The 25,110-nt window shown below is 37.8% G+C and overlaps 1 protein-coding gene across 1 annotated transcript in view; it reads right to left on the bottom strand.

Moving 5' to 3' along the window:
* The window catches only part of C6H8orf34 (chromosome 6 C8orf34 homolog), a 491,602-nt gene that overhangs the window by 78,493 nt on the left and 387,999 nt on the right, over positions 1 to 25,110 (bottom strand).

Raw genomic sequence — 25,110 nt, 5'->3', positions numbered from 1 at the left:
TTTTTAACCTTCCCAGTATGTAACTGGTGAATTCTCCATTATTTGTATCTTTTACTGGCACTTCATTGAGCACTCATAATTACTGAGACTTAAATCATTGAGACTTAAACCATTCAATTAAACATTTATCCCAAACTCATTTAAACATTGGTGGTCACAGTTGTCAAACAACTCGCTAGTTTTCATAAGTTATATTTTTATGCTTTATGACCACAGACATTGAGAAATAAATTCTGAGATATCATGGAATGATAAATTCTCAGACACCATATGTGTTTAAAAGATAACTAAATAAATCTTAATCAAGCTTACATTTGTTTCTAAAAAATAATTTTTAACTTTTCCAGGACCTTCATATGTATCATCTCATTGTATTGTTTTTTTGCTACAACTTGAACAAAGACCCCCTCAGACCCACATAACACATAGGGAAATTAAAAGTCAGCAGAAGTTAAGCAAAACGCTGAAAATCAAGGAGCTAGACATGGTGTTCCTGGGACTGGATTCTAGCATGACACTCTTCCACCTGGCCAGAATGAAAAATTTGTAACTAAAAAAGTAATTTATTTTAGTTTTTTTAAATTGGGATATAAGCTGCAGAGCACTTGGGGAAGGGTGAGGAGGGGAGCATGCCATGTCGCAATAAAACTTAAGCTAGAATAAAATGCTGATATTACTAAAACTTAGAAATCACAGGTCAAATCACAGAGGCTGTAATATTTCTTCCTAAAGCATGGTTTTTGCTAGCAACAAAAATTAATATGGTATAGCTTAAATGCTTTTAAACGCTTCCAAACTTATGGGATTTTTATTGGGATAATGTAGTAAAAGAGATAAGATAGTTCTATTTACTTAAGCTAAGGAACAAACTATTTGGAAAAATGAAATCCATACGAATCCCCAAAGCTGAGAGGAATTTAACTCAATGTGTAAAAGCAGACTGGAAAGTTACTTTGAATTAATAGAGTTGAACGATGTCCTTCGTTTGAACAACTAGTCTAGGAGTGCTGCGGGTTCCTTCAATGGGATGCTTCCATGTTTCAGAACCCATCCTTTGCACGCTAATAATCCCACCACTCTGCCTTAATTGCTCGGAGTAAGAGCATAAGAGCACAAGGTGGAAAACTGCTTGGAGGCACAGATGTGCTTTCTGGGCAGCCTCGCTGGCCTCTGAACATTCCACGGCTAACACTGAGATGCAAGAGCGATGCCTGGGAGTTCACTGGAAAGGGTGGTTTGTTTAGAGCTGGAGGGCAGTGGTTTTCCCAATTTGGACACTTGCAGTCTTCTGCTAAGACCTGGTAACGATTGGCCGGCGCCGCGGCTCACTAGGCTAATCCTCCGCCTAGCGGCGCCAGCACACCGGGTTCTAGTCCCGGTTGGGGCGCCGGATTCTGTCCCGGTTGCCCCTCTTCCAGGCCAGCTCTCTGCTGTGGCCAGGGAGTGCAGTGGAGGATGGCCCAAGTCCTTGGGCCCTGCACCCCATGGGAGACCAGGAAAAGTACCTGGCTCCTGCCATCGGATCAGCGCAGCGCGCCTGCCGCAGCGGCCATTGGAGGGTGAACCAACGGCAAAGGAAGACCTTTCTCTCTGTCTGTCTCTCTCACTGTCCACTCTGCCTGTAAAAAAAATTAAAGAAAAAAAAAAAAAAAGACCTGGTAATGATTAAGGGTTTTCTTGATGATCAGATGTAAATAAAGCAGGCTTCCTCACAGCCTTGCTTCGTCCCACAATGCCAGGTGTTTTCGATAGCTACATCATTGAAATGGAAAACCCACATAACACCATTTGTTTCGCAGACCAGAGTTTGGTTTCAGCTGACATTCATGAATCACTGACATGGGTGGCAAAAACGAATAAAATAAGAGACTCTAGGAGGAAAACACAGACAAATGAACACTTGGCAGTGGGAATTACAAACGGGGTACAGAGCCAATTGGACAATGGAAAGGGAAAGAACAAGATGTCAAAATATCTGATTTTTGGGGTCAGAAGAGCTGGCCCAGGCAAGAAGCTTGATCAGATTGTCCTCAGTCTCCTCCTTTCTAAGCAGGACCAGTGAAACGCCGACATTCCCCTCTTCTCCCCACTGGGGGCGCTAAGGAAACAAAATCCCTTTCACAGCACAAAGCTTGCAATTTCAGTCAAATTTTCTTAATGTTAGAAAATTGGTATTTTATATATCAAGTCATTCTAACAACATAATATCTTGGCAATCACCTGGACACGGATCAAAAATACCCAAGTGCAATTTCCCTTGACAAACAGAGAAGGGAAAGGGGTTACAAGGGAGGCCGAGTGGGATGTGTGAAGGAAGGAAAGGGCAGAATACATGGAAACTGTGCTGTGAAAAAAAAAAAAAGGTATTTCCTGAAATGTGGTTTCACTTACCATGAATTCATAACATAATCACAGTTGAGATAAAAATGTCTTAATGTGAATCAAAAAATATATCAAAAATTATTTAAAAAAGAAAATCTATAATAAACTGAAAGGGAATAAAAGAGGCTGCTGTGATTGCTGTTTAGCATATGACATAGGGTGATAACAGCTTCAGAGAGGAAGGCTCTTGTCCCTCCCTGGTTACTCTACAGTTAAAGAAACATTCTGAATAACATAGAACATCCTGGAGACAGACATAGTACTCGATCCTTCTTGTCCTCTATCTGTTGTCACTTTTCACTGTATCTTGCTTCTCTTGTATCAGCCAGTAAGTGTTTTCTATTCATCTCTTTCTAATCTTTAGACAAAGTGTAGACTGACACTTGTACATAGATTATATTTTTTTCTCAAACACTGTATGTCTGAGATTTCTTCAAAGAAAGGTCTATGATAACCCTTCTTTAAAGAAAGGTCTATAACTCTGCTTCCACCAGCATGATCTTTCTTCCAATGTTTTCCCCCCAATTGTAGCTAAATAATAATCCTAAAACAGACAGCATGCTCTTAAGAAGTACTTTAATTATCTGGGGCCCATAAAACAATGGGAACTCAACATGAATGATTAGAGCATTTCTAAGCTCAAGGGACTCATAAAACCACCCAACAGGTATTGTGCATGTAGGTAGGAAGCATTTATCGGGTACCACATAGCATGCCAGGTGTTGGGACAAAGAGTTGAACAAGAACTAACCCCTATTGAGAAAATAGATATACAACTGATTAGAATGCAGAACAGAAGTTACTTGACGCGAGTAAGACCAAAGTGCCATCAGTGAGAAAAAAGAGGAAAAAGCAGTTAGTCTTCTGTTCATTTAACAAGTGTAATCAAGAACTGCCATGTGGGGGAAACTACTGTAGACACTGTGTACATGTGATGAAAGAAGGCAAAGTGGAAGTAGCAACCCTCAAAGAAGTTATTTTTAGGCTTAGTCTTAACTATGTGGTCAGTTAACCAGATGAAGGAGCAGAATAAAGTGGGGAGAACTAATTCCAGGAAGAGGGAAAATTTTGAGCAAAGGCCCAGACATGAGAGAGCACAGATACTTCAAAAAGTTCATGAAAATGGAACTAAAGATATTTTTATGCAAAATATTTTGAAATCCATGATAATTTTCCATAATATACATTTTCTGTGAATGCTTTGAGGAGCCCATATATTGAAATGAAGAGCATAAATTATACAATGTGCTAAAATGTAATGTACTAAAATTTTTACAACATAACTATTAACTTAATGGCTACATGTTGTGTTTTCAAATAGCATTAGTACACAGGATTCTTAAGTTTATGATAGATGACAAAGAGATTGAAATTCAGCTTTCCAAGCTTGGCAAACTTTAACATCAACTACTATTGATGTTCAAGAAAACAAACAGTGAACTACTTCCAATTAGTTGAAAATTGAGTGTAGTATTTTATTAACTCAGAATTTTTAGAAAGTTTAGAAGTCTTTGAAATCACTTATATATTCAGTAAATCAATATTTATGTTTGCTTTCAGACCCACATATATGAACAGATGCTATTTGAATTGCTTCCAATGTCTTTTCATATTAAGTTTCAACATCTTTCTTGAAATTTTCCCATAATTTATGAACAATTATAATATCAGTGTCAATCATCTTTTTCAGAAAGCACTGTCTTTACAATAGAGAAGACCCTGGTATTGCTAAGACTAAAATGAATTTTAACACAAAATATTATGATATCACTCAACCATTGCATTCAGACACATACTTTGTGTCTAAAGCAAGAATCAGGAATCAGCAACTTTACATTTGAGCAGAAAATATTCATAAACTATGCATATGACCAGGTTTTAAATTAAAATAAAACAGTGTACATTTTGTCTTAAAGTTTCCCTTGTTAACTATTTTCACAAATAATTCCTTCAGCTGGTGAAGCCTGTGCCTTAGAGATTTATCTTAAAAGAATAGACAAGATGGGGCTGGCGCTGTGGCACAGCGGGTTAAAGCCCATGCCTGAAGCGCCGGCATCCCATATGGGCGCCGGTTCTAGTCCCAGTTGCTCCTCTTCTGATCCAGCTCTTTACTGTGCCCTGGGATGGCAGTGGAAGATGGTCTTGGGTCCCTGCACCCACACGGGAGACCCAGAAGAAACTCTTGTCTCCTTTCTTTGGATCTGTGCAACTCCAGCCATTGCGGCCATCTGGGGAGTGAACCAGTGGATGGAAGACCTCTCTCTCTGTCTCTACCTCTCTCTCTAACTCTGTCTTTCAAATAAATAAAATATATCTTTTAGAAAAAGAATAAACACGAGCAGGAGCAGTTATAGGACTAACAGCAATTACCGAAAATGTTAAATTTTAAATGAATTCAGACATAGTAGTGTTCCTTTCTATTTTGTGAAAAATATTTATTTGGGAAAATGTATTTTTAATCCTCTTTTTGCTTGAATTTTATGTAAAAAAGTGGAAGGACAAAGATAATAAGAGAAAACTGCATAATTGGAAGAGTGGTGGGTTTTATCAGTGCCTATTGAACAAAAGAAGAAACAGGAAAAGAGGATGGGACTACAACAATGGATGACTAGGGTTAGTTTTGATTGCAGCAACTTAGGAATAGACTAAAGCATATATTATTGACCAATTGACTATAATGAACCAGTTAACATTAAACTAATAATTGTATCAGTCATACATCTACCCTTCTATGTGTTGACTTATTTATTTTTGACTGCATATACATAGAGCCTGTACAGTCATAAATTCCCTAAATAGTGGAAAAAAGAGCTAAGTCGCTTTTAAAATCTTTGAGTAGATATTGTTTATGAAACTGAAGCAAACCCACCAAAGAAACTGCTGCTTACTTAAAATTTATTAGTAGCTACTGAATAGAACTTTCACCTTGAAATATGACAAGAATGTATTAGTATGCAAGTTTATTTTTTTGAAATGTAATAAGTACATGATTCTTTCCACAATAATGAAAAATATAAATACCCAGAATTGGCCTTTTAAGAACATAAAGTGATACAGAATTGAGGAAAGAACTAGAAGACTTGAAATTCAAAAATGAGGACTAAAATAGAAGAAATGCAAGAAGAAATAAATGCAACCAATAAGGCCTGATGAGAGCCAGAAGGTGATTCGTGGGAAAATTTAAAAGTCAGAAAGAAATTAAGAAAGATTGAAGAAACAGTACTTTGGGGAAAGTGACACATATTGAAGATGGGCAGAGAAGATCATACATATGAAGAACAGGAGATGCTGACAAAAGAAACAAAAGCAAAGGGGAAGAATGTTTTTAAAAAGTTACAATTCAAGAAAACTTTACTGTATTCCACAAAAGACAAATTGTAAGAAATGTGTGGGATGAGGGGGAATTTATAACTTAAAAAAAGAATTAAGAAGATCTATAAGTATTAAAAGTTGGCGATGTTAACCACAGTAACAGATGCATATTTAGAAGCTAACACGTTTTTAAATGCAAGGAGTCGATTATTGGAATAGTACTTATTTGTGATGGAAGCCAGAGGTTGTGACTGGAATGAGGCACACCAAGGATGCTCATTATTGACCTATGTTCTGTTCTCATTATAGTAAGTAATTAAGGCATAAATCTACTATGGGCAATGTTCTATGTGTGTTTAATGTTTTTTAAAGACTTTATTTACTTGTTTGAGAGCTATAGTTACAGAAAGAGAGAGAGAGAGAGACAGAGAGAAATGTCTTCGATCTGCTGGTTCACTCCCTAAATGGTCTCAATGGCCAGAACTGCACTGATCCCTGAAACCAGGAGTTAGGAGACTCCTCTGGGTGTCCCATGTGGATGCAGGGGCCCAAAAACTTGGGCCATCTTCTACTGCTTTCTCAGGCCATAGCAGAGAGCTGTATTGGAAAAGGAACAGCTGGGACTCAAACCAGCATCCATATGGGATGCCGGCACCTCTGGTGGAAGCTTGATATACTACACCAGAGCCTGCCCCAGGTGTGTTTGATTTTATGATGGAATGATATTTAAAAATAAACATGCAGCCATTTAAATTTTTACTGTATTTGAAGGACAGAAGACAGAGAAAGGATGACAGACAGAGAGAAATCGTCCATCTACTGATTCACTACTCAAGGGCCCACAACATCTGGAGCTGGCCAGGCTGAAGCCAGGAGCCCCGAACTCCATATGGGTATCCCACATCCCACACAGGTGGAAGAGACCCAAGCACTTCAGCTATCAATTATTGTCTCCCATAGTGTTCATTAGCAGGAAACTGAAATCAGAAGCAGAGGAACCAGGTCTTGAACCAGGTACTCTGATATAGGATATGGGACCTCCAAGAAATGATTTAACCACTGTGTCAAGATCTTGTCCCTCCACATCCCCAAGTGAAATTTTTTAAATTTTGAATGAAATATTACACTTTGTTTATTGTTGATTGTATCTGCATGGTCACATAACTAATCTCTCTTTATCCAAATCGGTTGGTCCATGTAAAGCTGTAATTATTGGTTATATATCCAGAGAAGTAAAGGGCACTCTTGGTGATCTGATTTGACCTTAAACTAATCTAACACTGACCTCATAAAAATCATTGGACAATTTTTAATTTTACCGTTTTAAATAATTAAGCTTTTACACTCTCTTCCATCAGACGCTTTAGAAAATCAATAGATGTCACTTTGGAATTTTTAATGTACCTGTATACATTCTCCAAGGTTAGTGAAATGTGAATGTGAGTACCATAATTCAAACAAAATACATGAAGTGTTCTCTTAAAATTGAATTAACCCATGTCTTTGCAAAATGACTGTACATCTAGGGTGACCAGTTTCCTGAACAGTGGTTCATCAGGGAGTGTGATGCTCATGAAATCCCAAGGGTTTGGTCTCCTGTTTTATCCTTTAATTTTAAAAAGTGATTGATTTTTCAGATAAGTTATATTAGTGGCCATTTCTCTATGTTTAGAAAGCATATCTCTCTAACAGATACAAGGATACAAAAATTCCTGTTTGTTTCTTTCAACATATGTCTCTATTTTTTTCATTCAGCAAAAAAAGACCAGTTTCATATTTCAGACATCATCACAATATTTAATACACATTAAAGTGCCATTGAATAGTGTAAACTTTCTAAGAGAAATTATTTTTCACTGACTTGCAAATGTAAACAAATGTGGGCCACATGATACAGAAAGAAGTACATTTGAAGCTGAAAGTATATTTTTAATCTTTAACACATTGATTTGAAGGAGAATAATTTTTTTTATTTTTTAATTGATTCCATAATAGTTCAGAGAGAATGCTATTTTCAGAATTAAGGTCTTAAATCAAATAAACAAAATGCATGAACGATCATTATCTATCTTGTCACAAACTTGGCAGCTGAGGCCATAACAGTGTCACTAGGAGAATTGTGGTTTACTCCCTGGGGAGGGGGGAGGGAATGTGCATAATCAATTGTCCAGGAAACAGAGCTGACCTCCACATAAATAAGAGAAGTGAGTCCGAGTGGAAATATACAGAGGGTCTTTAAAGTACTCAGATTATGACAATCACTAAGTTTGACATTCTGTCTCCAGCCTCTAGGTCACTTTGAGAGACAATCCCTATCAGTGCACCATAACTCATCACTGTGTTATATATAATACTTCTTCTGTCTAATGTGAGCTTGATCTGTGCTGGTCATTAGACTAAGAGGGGTCTGACTGTGTGCTCTCAGAAGGTGACGAAGATTGTAATGACCTAGACGGTCCTTGAAGTCAAATAAGTATGCATTCAAACCCTGGTTCTGTCATCCATGCTCAGATGCAGTGGGCAAATTATATAACTTCTCTAGTTCTTAATTTCTTCCTCTGTAAATGGTGATAACATCATTTGCTATAGGAGTCATTTTAAGGATTGAATGAAATGATGTCTATAGAGCAGAAAAGACAAGAACAATCCCCTGGCTCTCATCATGTTAGTGTTACTACTTAGAAAATTTGTAATGAGTGAAATACAGAAAAGACCAACATTATGCCACTAAAGATACAAAAATTGAACATATGCTCAATTATTTAACAACACTGTTAGAAAGGTGACCTGATTATGGGAAAACCAGGTGCTATTTCTTAATTTATCTCCTCTTATTTTTGTGTCACTTTCATTAGAAGAGACTTGCAGTTTCAATGACAGGTAATTATTGAATGGCTTTAAATGCAAATAAGTTTCCAGGAGCAAATTCAAGGGTACATGAAAGGTTGACTGATATTGAATACAGGAGAAGTTTAAAAAACCTAGAGCATCAGAACTGGAAAGAAGCAAATGACAAAAGTCAAGAGAAATTAATTGTTGAGACAAGGGAGTATGATAGAATCCTTAACAAGATGTTGCTCCTTAATATCTCTCCATCTTTATCTACAATCTCAAGAACTTCTCCAATAGTCACACTGAATAACCTCCACGTCCTCGATAGTTAGTGTCTCTTCTCATTGTCTGTCTGTCTCCTTTCCTCCTATCTCTATACTTCTTTTTCCTCTCAAGCCATTTCCAAGTTCAATCCATGTCCTCTTCCTGATATTGCAAGAATTTACCCTTGCCAGGTCTCAGCCCTGATGTCACTTGTTCCAGGAAGATTCCCCAACCTACAGGTTTGTGTTATTTTGCCCCATAATGCACTCTCAAGACGTCTCCTGAATCGCCAAATGCTCTCATGACTTCCTACTACTAGAAAATTTGCCCACTGACTGCATTGAGCTAAAGTAGTCTCTGCTACACCACCACTTCCATAGACTCAATCTTATCATCTACAAAGTCTAGAGCAAGAGGTCAAATAGATATCCACATGACCAATAAACCATTACACAAAATATATTCCTGACTTTTCATCAGACTTAGAGAGTCCAGCTTTAAGTTTAGAAATTTTGGAGTTCTTTGAGTTCTGCACCATAACTTAAAAGAGAGAGCAGAAAGGGAATGCTTACCCTGACTGCACTTTCCCCACACCACACACTGTAACACAAAAGGCTTCAAGCCTAGAGTTGAGCTGTCAGGAAAAATAGGTCAGGGAAAGAAGCCCATGGAGGTCCAGAATTCATGGGATCCTCTGTGCTGTGGATTCCAGGATCCTGGTTCCCAGCACATGATCAGGCTCCAAGTGGATGTCTCCTTAACCTCATAGATTCCTCATCCCATGAGGAGGAACACAGCCTGGGGTTTGTCTAAGAGTACCACTGAAGTTCTTTGATGGTGGAAACATTTCTCCTACTTTGATAACATTTAGTGCAAGGCTTGGTACCTAATAGTCACTCCAAAATTATCATTGAATAAATCAAGATTATTATAAGAGGCACACATTGATGCACAAAGGACAGTAGATGATGTACTTAAAAGGCATAAAGACAAAAACTTTATGTGACAGTTTTGAATATTTCAAAAAGACTGAATCAGGAAGATTCAAGTATCAAGAGATACTACGGAAAGTCATATTTTAGATCTATTTAGGATCAACAGAAAGAGTCTGAAGACAAATACAGGAAGACATTTTAAAAATTGACTTTGTTTTGAGTTGGATAGTATATGCAAACACATTAATCAAACTTAAAGGTGAAATATAAAAATACAAATAAGGGAGTAGGATCCAGTTGAAATTACCTATCAACAATAAATCTTCAGACCCACCAACTGTTTGAGAAGAGATCAATGACAAAATTTCTATCTGGGATAGGCAAGGTGATTTGCAATGCCATTATCAGGTAAGCTGTATAAAACACAGAAAGGAAACAAAGCAGGCAATGACATGGAAGGGAATACCTATAGAAGGTATCTTGGCAATCATATTCTACTAACTAAAGGGTATTCCACTGTATATATATACTCCTTCAGCTTAATCTTAAATTCTTGCTTACAAATTCATTCATTCTTAGTACAAGACAATTGTAGCATGAACTGAAGAAATAGCTCCCTCTCACTCCAGGAAGAATTTATCCAGTAAAAATTGCTTCATTGGTGTATAGAACAGACTTCATAGACCAATCAGTATAGTAAACATGTTAGAGGCAAAACCACAAAGTGATACCAGACCCAACAACCTAATGAACCACAATTCAAATGCTCCATTAAATCTAAGGCAGGAAACAGAGTGTGGGCCTCCTAATGATGTTCCCATCTTCTTTGATGCAGTGCAGTTTTTCTTTCGTGGTCTAAAATCCTTGCTCCTTTGAGGACTAGAGCCCCCAAGATGCACTATAGGAAGAAATTTTTTCTCTGTTAAGTCTTATTCCAAAAAGTGAATTTAATATGCCACAAAGAACAAAGCTTACTTTGGGACATTGAAAAGAGCCAAACCACATCATAGAGGGTAAAGAGATATCTTCCATTCTCATGTAGGTATACCCATCTTTAGAACCAAGTTCAAAGCAAACATTTTTGAGGTCTTACTGAACATGACTGAACACTGAGGTTTATTACAATGTTTTTGCATGTGTTTGCATTTTGTAAGAACAGCTAGTATCAGAAACAGAGTAGCTAAAAAGATTTCCTACCATGTCTGGGAATCTAAAAGCCAGAGATTTCAAGAGAAAAAATAATTGTTATAACATGTAGGGCCTAATTTTATTCAGCTTCACTGTTAATTGAGAAAAACACATGAAATCTTGAATACTCCTTGACAATGAGCTTCAGAGCCCAACTATTTAGCACTGTCTGAAATCCATACCAACACTGCAGATTAGAAGCTAAATGTAACTCTTCTGTGGTCACTGCCAATTAGTTAAATATATCAATTTAATAAAGCCAAGCATTGAAAGGCAGACTCAGTATTTTTAAAGATCAAAAGTCTCCTGGGAAACAGTTCTCTTTCTTCTTGGAAGATGCCCTTTGAAGCTCAGAGACAACACAAATCAAGCTAATCAAGGCACCTGCCACACAGTTTGGCCTTAAAATATTGAGCGAATCTTTAATCACTAATTTGGCCAACCCTCAAACTTAGGGCTGGCTACCATACACAATGATGAAGGGTAAGCCCCAGCCAAAGATGCAGGGGGAGCAATGCTGTTCAATTTGGTAGGGTAGAAAGACTTTCGACAGTGACAATAAGAAAAAAGAAATGAAATAATTAAGTTTTAAATTCGTAAAAAGCTAAAACTAAGTCAATATAATTAATTGTGAAGCATTCTGTTATGTTTTCAGTTTAAAAATCACATAAATATAGAATTATAGAAATGTAGCCAGACAGCAGTTCATGCTAAAGAAAAAAAAAAGTAGGAGGGTGGAGGCGGTTGTTAAATAAAAACTCTCTTCCAGGGAATGAACAGTTGAATTGTACTTCGTTGATCATGCTAGAACATAGTGCTTAGGCTTGGTGTATTGAAAGAGGAAGTGACTAAAACAAAAAGAAATCTAAAAAACAGGTCACATAGCAATGAATGAAGAAGTAGTTCATTTTCATCAGAAGGACAAAAAAAAAAAAAGAAAGTGATTGTGATACAGCTGAAGAATTAAAAGATGGAGAGGAAATTAGAGTTCTTATTCAGAAAACCAATTCAGTCATATAGATTCATATAGATTATAGTTTCAGGGAAAACATTTTCTCTCAAAATGAGAGATGTTGTTCTAGAGCATTAATAAAATCTGGGTGGTTTCAGGAAGGATCTGCTGTCTGAAATCTTGAGGGTAAGATCAGGCAGTAGGCTAGAGAAAGTGTTCTCTACTGAGTCGGAAATCGCCTTGTATTCTAACATTGAAGTCTTCCTGTTAAATTTTTTTCTCTTAGAGCAGGCCTCCTGGTGCAGCAGGTTAAGCTCTTGCTTGGAAGGTTCACACCTCTTTGAAATGTCTGGGATCAAGTACTGTCTCCGCTTCTGATCCCGCTTCCTGTTGATGCGCCTGTGGGGCAGCAGATGGTAGCTCAAGTACTTGGGTCCCTGCCACCCATGTGGGAGACTGAGATGTAGTTCCTGGTTCCTGGCTTTGGCCTGGCCCAGCTGCAGCTGTTCTTAGCATTTGGGGAGTGAAACCATGGATGGAAGATTTCTCTCTCTCTCTCTCTCTCTCTCTCTCTCTCTCTCTCTCATTCTGTGTGTGTGTGTGTGTGTGTGTGTGTGTCTTTCTCGATCACTCAGCATTTTCAAATAAATACATCTTTTTAAAAATGTCTTCTTTTGGGGAACATATTTCTTCTTAAAATTCCAAAGTTCAGCCACTAACCTGAATAAGATTGGTACTGAAGAAATAACATTAGACTAAATTTTCTTGTCATAAGCATAACTATGCTGGATTTTATTTGGGATAAGGAAGTGGAAAAGTCCTCAGAGAGTTAGCCTTGTCTTTGACTGTGATATCTGAACCCATTACAAATATATAAAGTCATTAAAGGGAAAAAACCTACTATGAGTCGCCAAATTTTTTGTTAGGTTTTTAAATGAACTGTATCAATAATATTGCAAAAATAATAGGCCCAGATAAGTGGGTTCATTTCTGCCAGTAAGAAAAAGTAAAAACAAGTATTAAAATCATTAAGTGTTTCCTCTGAGCTTTCAAGATGCAAACATGTCACTCAACTCTCCAGGGAAGTCAAGACTCCAAACAGTAGAGGTAATATTGACGTCAGAGAAGAAATAAGTCTTGTGTCCTTTGTTCTGTCCTCCATCAGGTATGTGGCCTCTGAGGCAAGTGACTTAAGGTCCCCAAGCCTTTCTCTTTCTTCAGTTATAAAGAGAATTGCTATGAACACTTGTAGTGGAAAGAGTTAGGGGTACTATCTGTAAACTGTGGTGCTAGACTAATAGTTCCCAATTTGATTACGACCTGTCACTCCAACGTCATGGTCTGCTACACTTTCCTGTCACCTAATTTCCCAGCTGTGCTAAAGTGAATGTGGGCCCCCATCAAGCTGACCTCTGACTCTGTTATATTGGCCATACACAGCGACTCAGCCATCAACCCAGAGACCACCTGCTCCTGGAAGCTGTCTCGGATCACTCTCTGGCCATTCAGGCTACCTTGGGGGCCTCTCCCTTCCCGTGTGCATGCTGTGCATCTGTCACAGCATTTCCATGCTCTCACAAACGTCTGTTCATTCAATGCCCTTGCCATCATACTGTGGTCTCTTCAACAGCAAGGAGTGTACTGTGCATTTGCGGACTCCCAGAACCTCAGAGTGCTTTACAATAAATGTTCCTTAGACATTCGTTGAATGAATGAATACACTACTCATAGAAGGTCAGTACAGTATGTTCTTCCAATGCTACACTAAATCATCTTTTAAGATTAGGTGTATCTATCAATCCGCTCAAAATCTTACTGAATATTAAACAGAGGTTAAACATGCATTTTCTAGACAATCTGAATGGCATCCAGAAAAATCAATCACCGTTTGTCCACTGATAAACAAAGATGCCACTTATCCATTTCCACTTCTATATGTATATTAGATGGACTCATACATACAAGCAGTATGCTTCCCTGTGTTCTGTAATTCTTATAAGAATTCACTGGGGTCAGATGTTTGGTGCAGTGGTAAAGTCATACATTGGACCCTATATCTCATATGCAAGTGCCTGGTTTGAGACCCAGCTGTTCTGTTTCTAATACAGCGTCCTGCATTAGCACACCTTAGAATGGAGCAGATGATGTCTCAAGTACTTGAGTCCCTGCCACCCGTATGGGAGACCCAGTTAGAGCTCTGGGCTCTTGACTTTGGCCTGACCTAGCCCTGGCTGCTGCAGGCATTTGTAGAAAGAAACAACAGATCGAAGATTCTCTCTCTCCCTCTTTTCTCTCTCTCTTTCTCTCCCCCTTCTCTCTCTCTTTCTCTGCTATCCTCCTCCACCTAATCTGTCTCTATGTCTTTCAAAGAAAATGAAAATAAGTAAACAAAAATTTGTAAAAGAAAGAGCTCCCTGTTTTGGGAGTCTCATTTTTAACAGATATGATCCTAAATCACACAATGGTAAAACTGAAATGATGGCAGGTGGATCAGGTATGTGAGAAGGAACAAAAAAATTCAAAATTGTATTTTTCTAATTTTTGCTCCTTCAACAGAAATGAAGGCTAGTTCCTGCATTAAAAGATGGTAAAATGCCATCATGTAAAGTTAGTAGACATTCATTTTAAATCTGGTAGAAAACTCAATATTTTTTCTTCCGTTAAATAAAATAGATTGGGGCTGGTGCTGTGGCGCAGCGGATTAACGCCCTGGCCTGAAGCGCCAGCATCCCATAAGGGCTGGTTTGAAACCCAGCTGCTCAACTTCCGATCCAGCTCTCTGCTATGGCCTGGTAAAGCACTGCACCCACGTGGGAGACCCGGAAGTAGCTTCTGGCTCCTGGCTTCGGATCAGCGCAGCTCCGACTGTTGCGGCCATTTGGGGAGTGAACCATCGGATGGAAGACCTCTCTCTCTCTGTCTCTCCTTTCTCTGTGTAACTCTGACTTTCAAATAAATAAATAAGTCTTAAAAAAATAAAACAGATGTATTATAGCCAATAAAAAAGTGATTTGTTTATATAATCATATATATTTATATTTATATAATCATATATATTTATATTTATATAACATATTTATTTATATTTATATAACATGTAATATTAAATATATAAAATATAATATATATTGATTTATCTAACCAATAGTGGTTAGAATGGTTTAATAATATAGATTGGGTATATGCATGTCTATGCATGTGTTCTGTCTACATATAATTTTTAGGAGTGCTTCCTGGGAAAGCTTTGGCATTCTTTTTGGAAATGCAAATCGGTAAAAGTAAAATGACTAGTAATTATTTTTATCAAAACTGTAAGGGAAGACAGCCAAGTAACAACTGTGCCAATGTTGCTGTGAGCAGTCCCAGGAAAAATAAATACAGTATAAGCCTGATTGCCTTTACTGCTGAATTTTACTACTTTTATCTATTTAAGGAACATTGGCTGATTTGGTCATGAAGTCCACCTACAAGATGTAATACACTACTTAAATAGACAAGCCGATAAAAACAATAAAATAAAATAAAGCCCCAGATAATCATTTGCGTGCTCTGCATGCTCCCTGCCTGATGTGAAAAGGTCTGAGAGGCCCTCGAGTTCCCACACAGACAGCAAGCCGCCACCACCGCTCACAACTCTTCCTGCCAGAGTTTGGAAGAAAGTGAGCAGACCTGAAAGGCTTAATTCACGATAGATAGTCCTTAATAGCGGTGCTATACTCCCTGATTTCTTAGAACTAATGTAAATACATTCATATATCACTTGTTTCTGGAGAGGATATTCTGCCCTGATGTTCCCAGCCAAGTCAACTGCTGACTAAGGAGTATGGCTTGCATTCAACTTCATAAAAGAATCATCCTGTGTTACTACCCTGACTCCAGTTTAGCTTGGGAATTGGCTGTTGTAATAGAAAAACCAGTGACCCACAGGAAAAAAATAAACAAGTCCACATGGGACGGGGAGGCAGGAGAAGCAATTCACTTTGGTTGTTTGTATAAAAGAGAAAGATTTTTTTTTAATGGATACAGGCAGCCTTGGCTTTTTCTGTGGCCACCTCGGTGAGGGTCTTTGGCTGGTCAAACTGTGCATGCATTTCTTCATCTTCACAAATGAACTGGAAGCCCCTTAAGGACAGAAGCTAAGCCGCAGCACAAGTGTGTCCTCCCTGCCATTGGAGTGTTGGGCACCCAGCAAGCTGTCAATGTTTCCCACCAGATTATGTGGTCTGTGGGACTATTTCAACCTAAAATCTAGAAAAATCTGAAACAACCATGGATATGTAAAATATCTACCACTTTTAGAACTGTGCTTACAAATTATCAGTTCATCCTTCCTACGTGAAGTTGGTGTTAATGTTTTATGAGTACAAAATGATTCAAATATGAATTCAAAAAGACTGTATCACTTGCCCAATATCTTAGACTTAAAGATACTAAAGCCAGGTTTACCCATGAGACTTTACAACTTCAGAGTTCAAGATCTATCTGTACATATTGTGTTTACTTCCCAGAACCAGAACAGAGTCAAGATGTTGCCTGGCCTAAATTTGAATTTTGGACAAATTATATATATATATATACACACACATATATATATATGTATATATGTATATATATTCAGCACAATATCCCATGTATGTAGCATTTGTTTTACTAACCTTGCATATTTGCTATAGTGAGATGCTTAGTATATAGCTCTGATTCCTTGGCCTGCAGAGAACTTCTACAGGATAACAAAGGACACAGAGTCTGCTCATCTCTCCTGTTGAAAGCATAGGGGTCAATTTTCATTTAAAACCCAGCTCGCAGGATCTCGATGGTAATGAAATAATGAGAATATAAATAATAAGGACGAATGAAAAAGTTTTGTCCTTTCTCTGCTACACAACAAATGGAGTCAACTTTATTTTCACTGTAACAATCACATCTCACTATGAAATGCAAGTGTGCAGATAAGATGCCTTTTTTATGTTGTAGAGGAGGGATTGTTTCAATTCATGAATAGTATGCTTGGTACGCATCTGATCCCTCTATGTGTAAATCATCTATTAAGTCTTCTGTCAACTGCATTTAAGTAAATAAGAGCTCCCTTTCATCTTTAGGAAGAAACATCCATATGTGAAGCCTCCAGATTTTCACAGAGAAATGAGCTAGTCCTGTTTAAAATCATATCAGTCAACAGCATCTAAGTTATTCAAGATCATCAGCAGGATATCTGCTGAGATATTTTTGAAATATTTTGGTGTGCAAATTCACTACCATACCAGTCCTGTTTTGTTGTCTTTTAAACAATTTCTCTTCAGAGAGAGAGAAAGACAGACAGACAGAGACTGATAGAGAGTACCCATCTCCCATAATGCCTGCAATAGCCAGAGCTGGACCAAGTCGAAGCCAGGAGCCAGAACTCCAGGTGGGTGTCCCACATGGAGGGCACAAACCCAACCATCTGAGCCATCACCACTGCCTCCCAGGATCTGCAATGCCTGGATCCTGGAATCAGGAGCTAAAGCTGGAAATCAAATCCAGACACTCCAATGTAGGATGTGCGCATCAGAAACACTAAGCTATATTCCTACTCTACCAGTCCTGTTTTGATGAACATTCTTTAACTTTCTCCAAATTAATACATCAGTTAAGTACAAAAAACAAAGCAAATACAAAATGCTTAAGTGAAATGCTATCTAAGATTTCTTATCCCCCCATTCTCTTCTATAGGTATTTATAAGTTCTTTTCATCCTTACAGACTCACTCAACTTAGACTCAGAAATCTTCTCCCACCCATATCTGTCACCTCAGAATTATGCCCAGCAGAGGCTCATAGCAATTATTGGCTGAATTAGACTGAATTAGTGTCAATTTTAATTTTAAAAATCACCAGTGTATTTTCTACTTCCTTAAATTAATAATAGGTCAGAAGCTCAGGAGAGTTATACTTTTGAAAATAGAATAAATTATTTTCTAGTGGAATTAATTTTGTGCAAGCTGTCTATAGCATCAGAGTACTTACATCTATTTCAGGCTGCAAATGTAAGAAAGATAAAGTACTCCAGCTTCATTTCTTCACTCAAACACACGCTCTATTTCAGTGTACTGTATTCTGTGTAGGGGGCATCAGATGGTATAATGGGAAAAATAGGGCTGCTGGCAGCTGTCAGATGTGTTTTCTGTCTCTGTTGATTGTCTGAAAATAATTCTTAGTTTTTAAGTCCCAAACACATTTGTAAATGGAATGATTTCCTAGAATACAAAGAACGTATTTCCCCTCAATTATTAAAGTGGGTTGGGCAATTGTGGGTGGTTGGACATATGTGCAAGAGGTAGCATTCTACTAGAGTTAAGAATGAAGACTGACAGGGCAGGTGTTTGGTGCAGTCTTTAAGATGTTGATAGTATTGCCAACATCCCATATCAGAGTGCCTGGTTCAAGTCTCAACTCTGCTTCCAATTCCAGCTTCTTTCTCATGCATATCTTAGGAGGCACCAGATGATGGCTTAAGCACTTGACTCTGACAATGGAAAAATTCAGTGGAGTTCCTGGTGCCTGGCTCCTGGCTTTGACATGGGATAGCACCAACTGTTGTAGCATTTGAGGAGTAAATGTAAATCAATGGATGAAATATGTCTCTGTGTATCTCTCTCTATCTCTGGTTCTCTCTCTCTGTGACTCCTTCTTTCTCTGTCTCTTTGCTTTTCAAATACATAAAAATCAAGTACAAAAAAAAAAAAAAAGAAAAGAACACAGGCTAAGGAGTCCTGTGGACTTTTGTCCAAAGCTGACTCTGCTATTCCCTATGTTTGCCATCTTGAAAGCTTCCTTGGAGCATTTTCTACATTTAAAATTTTGAATAACAATATCTATTGCCTAGGATTGGTATGAGGAATTTACAAGGTAATATCTGCGAAGAACATAACACATTCATGAATAATAATAAATTTTCAATATGTAAAAAACAAGTCTTTGATAATGTTGGCATATTATTCTGTTACTGTTAGTAGGACTGCTTCTTTCTGTTAAGTTCACAGGGAGTTACGGTAGACTCAGAACTGTCATTGTCAGGATGACTCTCAGCAGACACTCATTGAATCTAGAATACAAGTTTCCCTTGACAGTGAAATTCTGATAGCTCTGCCAAAGTGGAGCTTGGATTTCATTTCGAATGCAGTGACCCTGAATGATCCTGTTGTCTTTTGAAAATATTCTTATCCAGGCAAGTATGAAATATTTACTGCAAGTTGGAAGGAAGAAATTTGAAACGCTATGAATATTTACATTGACACAGAACACATTATTTTACCAGAGTGCGCAATCAAAAGAAGAATCCCAGTTGTGCTATAAAATCTTCTGCTGTATAAGATCCAGGAATTTCCTACAAAATATTCCTAAAATTTTTTAGGTCAGAAAGTATCTTAATAAACTATTTAAATTAAGGATTAACTGACCATTAAAAATGTCTCAATGTGTGGATTCTATGACTTGTTGAATTATAGCAGCGAACTACAAAAAGTTTGTAGAAAATAGAACCAAAAGATACATTTATTTTGGAGAAAAATGTTGAAATCTACGTATTTGTAAGATATATGTAGATATATGTAATGTAGTTTCTCTAAGAAATCTATTCTGTCTTGGCTTTTCATTTTATGTACACTTTTCCAAGTGTACTTCTTCCAAGATTGGTAGATTATGATGTCCTTGACACTTTAAAAGTTTCACAAAGTAAAATTTCAAAAGTAGAACATTTGCATTTCTGTCTTTTTAAAAATCCCTGCAATCTCCATGCAAAGAGTGCAGCTCCAGTTAATTCAGCCATGAATTCTCTGTGGCCTGGACGGCCTTCAGGATTCTTTGCCAGGACCCAGATTGATTCAAGTCCCAGGGTAATTTGGGTGGGTTGAGTTTACTTAAAGTCTTCTTTGGCCTCCAGGTTCCAACCTTCACCTGCTGTTTAACATTCCTTTCCAGATTCTTAAAAGCCCTGTTTACATCAGAAAGGAATTTTATGCCTTAATACAAAGTAATCATGAAAGAACATACTTGTCAACTTCACTCCAGGTAGCAGGTTTTGGCTTCTTTTCTCTACTTTGAACTAAGGTAGCAATTTAACATAGCTTTAGAAAAAAAATGCAAAAGTAACACTTTCAGGATACACTTTTTCATTTCTAAGGTCAACAGTCTGTTTTATTAGTTTACAGTATGATTTATTAGTTTGGGTTTTCACATACCTTAATGTGATCCTTATAGCTCTGTATTTTCTAATCAGTTTGCTTAACTAAAGTGCTCCAGACATTTTTTAAAGTGATTTTCTTTTCAGTTAATGCATGCACAAAATTGCCCAAAAGAACATGGTAACTAAATGCTAGACATCAATCACAGCAATGGGAACCTGCACAGAATGTGGCTGGCTCATTCTTAGCGCTTCCTGTTCCTGACTAGAGCATGACTTGACCTCTCCAGCAGCCACAGAAAGGGTTTGGCACTGCTCACCATGACTCTATTTCTGGCCAGGAACAGAACACACACCAAGAAATGTCACATTGAGGCCATGTATGACACATCAAAGTTATTAGTCAATTTCAACAATATGGAGCATGCTATTCATACATCAGACTCCTTTTTTTTATGAAGTTAGAAACCACACTCCTTAAAATAAAAGATTTTGAAAACCTTATCTCTAACAGAGGATCTATCCAAGTCATATGTAAACTACATCATGGAATTTCTAAGGGAGAATCACATGCACCATATACCTGAGGTGCCTAGTTTGTTTTCTTCCTCATGCTTTTATTTTGCACAGCTAGAAACAGATACTATGCTAACTGAAACACCACATGAACGTGAACAACTTCCATGACATAAAGATCAGTTTCCATCTTCTCTTGATTAGCTACCTCTTTCAGCCTATGGAAAAAGTCTCCTATCTCTAAGCTGATTGTACATGTACAATTTACAGAATTTATTGAACAATTCTTATCTTGCTGCATTTAGAGAATCTTCCTAAGAGAACCAGCATATCATTGGGGCTAAAATTTTTGCACTTCTCACTATTCTTCTGTGTGCAAAGCTTTATGGATTTTGGGGGAGGAGAGGCTATATCTAAAAATTAATATTAATCACAGCTGATTTACCAGGAAGGTACATGTTCAAATTGTGCATTACATTAGACATTCAACATTCACAAATATATCTATATGATCTAAGAATGCTCATTTTTAGAAAAGAGTGATCATTTCCTTTATCAAAGAAAATATGCCTTTAACATTCATTTTCATGTCCCTAAAATATGTCATTTGTTTTCTTTTAAACATTTCAAGAATGAGTAATGAGCAGCAATACAGAGCTTCACAAAATGCTGCCTATCGTTTTTTAAAAATCAACAATCTAGTAAATTGAGAAGAAACTGGATCCACACTGTTTTCAAAAAAACCACCTACTAATTTATTGGCAGTTTCTTGACATCCAAAAAAAGCACAATTTAAAAACTAAAAGACATGTTGAGGCAGGCATCTGGTGCGGTTACAACATCACTTGGGAAGTCACCATCCCATATAGGAGTGCCTGTTTCAAGTCCCGGCTCCACTTCCACTTTTGGCTTCCTATTAATGCATACATAGGGAGGTACAGATGATGGCTCAACTACATGGATGTCTATTATCCAATGGGTGACCCAGATGGAATTCTGGGCTCACAATTACAACCTGGCTCAGTGCTAGCTGTTGTGGGCATTTGGGAGTGAACCACCATGTAGATGATTTCTTTCTCTGTCTTTCTCTGTCTCTCTGCTTCCTGAATAAAATGAAAATTAATTAATTAATTAACATGTTTTAAAAAGAGAAGCTTGCCTAAATATAAAATTAAAATTAAGAGACATGGCCAGCATTGTAGCACAGTAAGTTAATCTCCTGCCTGCAATGCTGGCATCCCATATGGGTACCGGTTCAAGTCCCAGCTACTCTTTGATGCTGCTCTCTGCTGTGGCCTGGGAAAGCATTGGAAGATGGTCCAAATGCTTGGGCCCCAGCATGCACAGGGGAGACCTGGAAGAAGCTCCTGGCTCCTGGCTTCAGATGGGCCCAGCTCCAGCCATTGCAGCCATTTGAGGAGTGAACCAGTGAAGGGAAGATTTTTCTCTCTGAATCTCCCTCTCACTGTCTATAACTCTACCTGTCAAATAAATTTTAAAAATCTTAAAAAAAAATAAGAGACATTCTTCCAGCTCAGTCTGTCCCTGATCCATTCTACCATAAAGATGGTACTACCAGGGCCCGGGAGCTTCTGTGAGCCAGTTAGGGAGCACCTCCGGAATCCCACTCTAAATGCTATTTGTAATATCCCAGAGGAAAGGAGGCCTTAGGTAATAAGGAATGGACTTACAGGTATAAGTCTCATCAGGGGACTAGTCAGGAAAATTCCATAGAGTTTCTGGTTCATAGAATTCCAAAGAAAGGAAATTAGGTTTAGTGAGACATTAACACAATCTGTGGAAGGCAGAAGGAACCAAATTTTAATCATTCTAAATGAGGGAGAACTCTCCAACAAGTTTTGCAGAGATATGTCCCTGCTTTTGAGGTCTAAGTCACCTTTAACCTGGAGAAGTTGATAAAAGGCTGAGGGATTACTTAACATTGGTTGGCTAACAATGCAAGTGTTCTTAGGGTTCTTCATGTACTTTGAGCCTATGAGACAGGAATTGCATTTAAACTAAAACACTAACAACCTTCACACTTTCATTTTGTGATTTGAAAGAAGTGCCTATCATTATGAATATACATGTGAATTTACACAAAAGACTTTGAGTTTATTTCCTATATACTGAATGCTTAAAATTAAAAAACACATTTTAAAAGATCATGTATTTATTTGCATTTCGCTTGAAAGACAAAGAGAGTAAAACACAGACATTTAGGCTCTTTCCCCAAATGTCCATAACAGCAAGGGTTGGACAGGCTGAAGCCAGGAGCCAGAAATTCAATCTGGGTCTCTCACATGGGTGGCAAGGATCCAACTACTTGAGCCATCACCCAAAGCCTCTAAGGATACACATTAGAAGGCAGCCGATAACAAAAGCACAGCCAGGACTTGAACATAGGCGCTTCAATACTGAATGCAGACACCAAAGTGGCATTAATGGCTTCACCAAGTACCCTCCCTTTATATATAGATACATCTTACATTTTGTAAATCTCAATATAATACAAGTTTTACTAACAATTTAATGATAAAGTATTTAATGTATCTCTTCTTTTTTTAAAACAGATTTTATTTATTTATTTACTTGACAGGGAGAGTTACAGACAGTGAGAGAGAAGAAGAAAGGTCTTCTTTCCATTAGTTCACTCCCTAAATGGTCGCAACCACTGGAGCTGCGCCGATCAGAAGCCAGGAGCCAGGTGCTTCCTCCCAGTCTCCCACGCGGGTGCAGGGGCACAAGCACTTGGGCCATCTTCTACTGCTATCCCAGGCCATACCAGAGAGCTGGACTGGAAGAGGAGCAACTGGGACTAGAACTGGCACCCATATGGGATGCCTGAGCCACAGGCGGAGGATTAACCCAGTGCGCCATGGCGCTGGCCCCTTATGTATCTCTTCTAACACCTATATTCTGTCCCTTATTTATTTTACTATGGCCAAGTATTTCCCAAAGTGATTTCATATATTTCCAACAACCATTGGTAAATCTATAGTTTAAACAAATCCTAACCCACAGCTTAGGAGGCTGATTGCAATTCCAGCCTCTAAGCCTTCAGTACAACATGGTGTGCAAGAGTTTTAACTTCCTATTGAGATTCTGTATAAACTACTTCACACAACCTACATTTCTCTATTAAGACTCACCAAGAATTAAATCCTTTAGCCTTTGGAGGATTTTCGAGCACAGGGGTGAGCTGGTCGACTTGGTCCTTAATGTAATCTAAAAATAATAATCCTTCTCTGATTCCTGTTGCTGTCCTGGCAGTCAGCTCTAATTCCTCCCTTCAATATTAAGACATGGTTCTACTTGAAATACCATGTAATTGAAATTACAAGCTCTGTGTTCTTCCTGGCTGTGAGCCAAAATATTTGAAATCAGCTTATAGTAAGCATATATTGAGCTAGGAACTGTCATGCTACAATGTGGCATAAATTACGGTCATTGTTCCAGTTTACCCTGGGGTCTACTAGCATTAAACACAATATGAATTTCCTGAAACACTCAGCTCTCCAGTAAGAGGATCCCTTTCCAGGTTCTCCCTCCGTCCTCCATAATAATACTTTATTTTATGATTCTTTTGTACCTGGTAACTTTCAGCTAGTACAAGCACAAAAAAATTTAGAGCAACAAATACATATAAAACCCACAGGCTTCAATATAAAAGATAATGTATCTTGACCCCCAATTCTAGAATTGGCCAGATCTGTGACTATGAATATGCTAGCTTCTTAGAGTGTATATTTCCCAGCCTTAAAAACTGGGGTAAAAATATCTACCCAGTTGGACTGCTAAGAAAATTACATCTGTGAGGCTCATAAACAATTCATGGAATAGAAGACACTGAATTCATGAATTATGAGATAGTGAAGATGACTAATTGATTCTAAGAATCATTTTAAAAAAAATCACTTCTTTACCATTCTGATTCCACAAAAGCAGTGTATCAAATCAATCCACTCTACTAACATGAACTTTAGAATTTTTCTCTTTGCAGATCACACACAGCTTCATTTTTCTTAATTGTGGTAAAATACATATAGTATAAAATTTACTATTTTCTTTTTTTTCTTTTTTTATTTAGTAAATATAAATTTCCAAAGTACAGTTTATGGATTCCATTGGCTTCCCCCCCATAATTTCCCTCCCACTTGCACCCCTCCCATCTCCCGCTCCCTCTCCCATTCCATTCACATCAAGATTCATTTTTAATTATCTTTATATACAGAAGATCAATTTAGTATATATTAAGGAAAGATTTCATCAGTTTGCACCCACACAGAAAATAAAGTGTTAAATACTGTTTGAGTACTAGTTATAGCATTAATTCACATTGAACAACACATTAAGGACAGAGATCCCACATGAGGAGTAAGTACACAGTGACTCCTGTTGTTGACTTAACAATTTGCCACTCTTGTTTATGGCATCAGTAATCTCCCTAGGCTCTAGTCATGAGTTGCCAAGGCTATGGAAGCCTTTTGAGTTCGCCAATTTCGATCTTATTCAGACAGCATCATAGTCAGAGTGGAAGTTCTCTCCTCCCTTCAGAGAAAGGCACCT

Source organism: Oryctolagus cuniculus, chromosome 6 (assembly GCF_964237555.1).
Source record: "Oryctolagus cuniculus chromosome 6, mOryCun1.1, whole genome shotgun sequence".
In the NCBI taxonomy this organism is placed as follows: Eukaryota; Metazoa; Chordata; class Mammalia; order Lagomorpha; family Leporidae; genus Oryctolagus; species Oryctolagus cuniculus.
The sequence above is the reverse complement of the archived record's forward strand: the minus strand, read 5'-3'. Positions and strand labels throughout refer to the sequence as shown.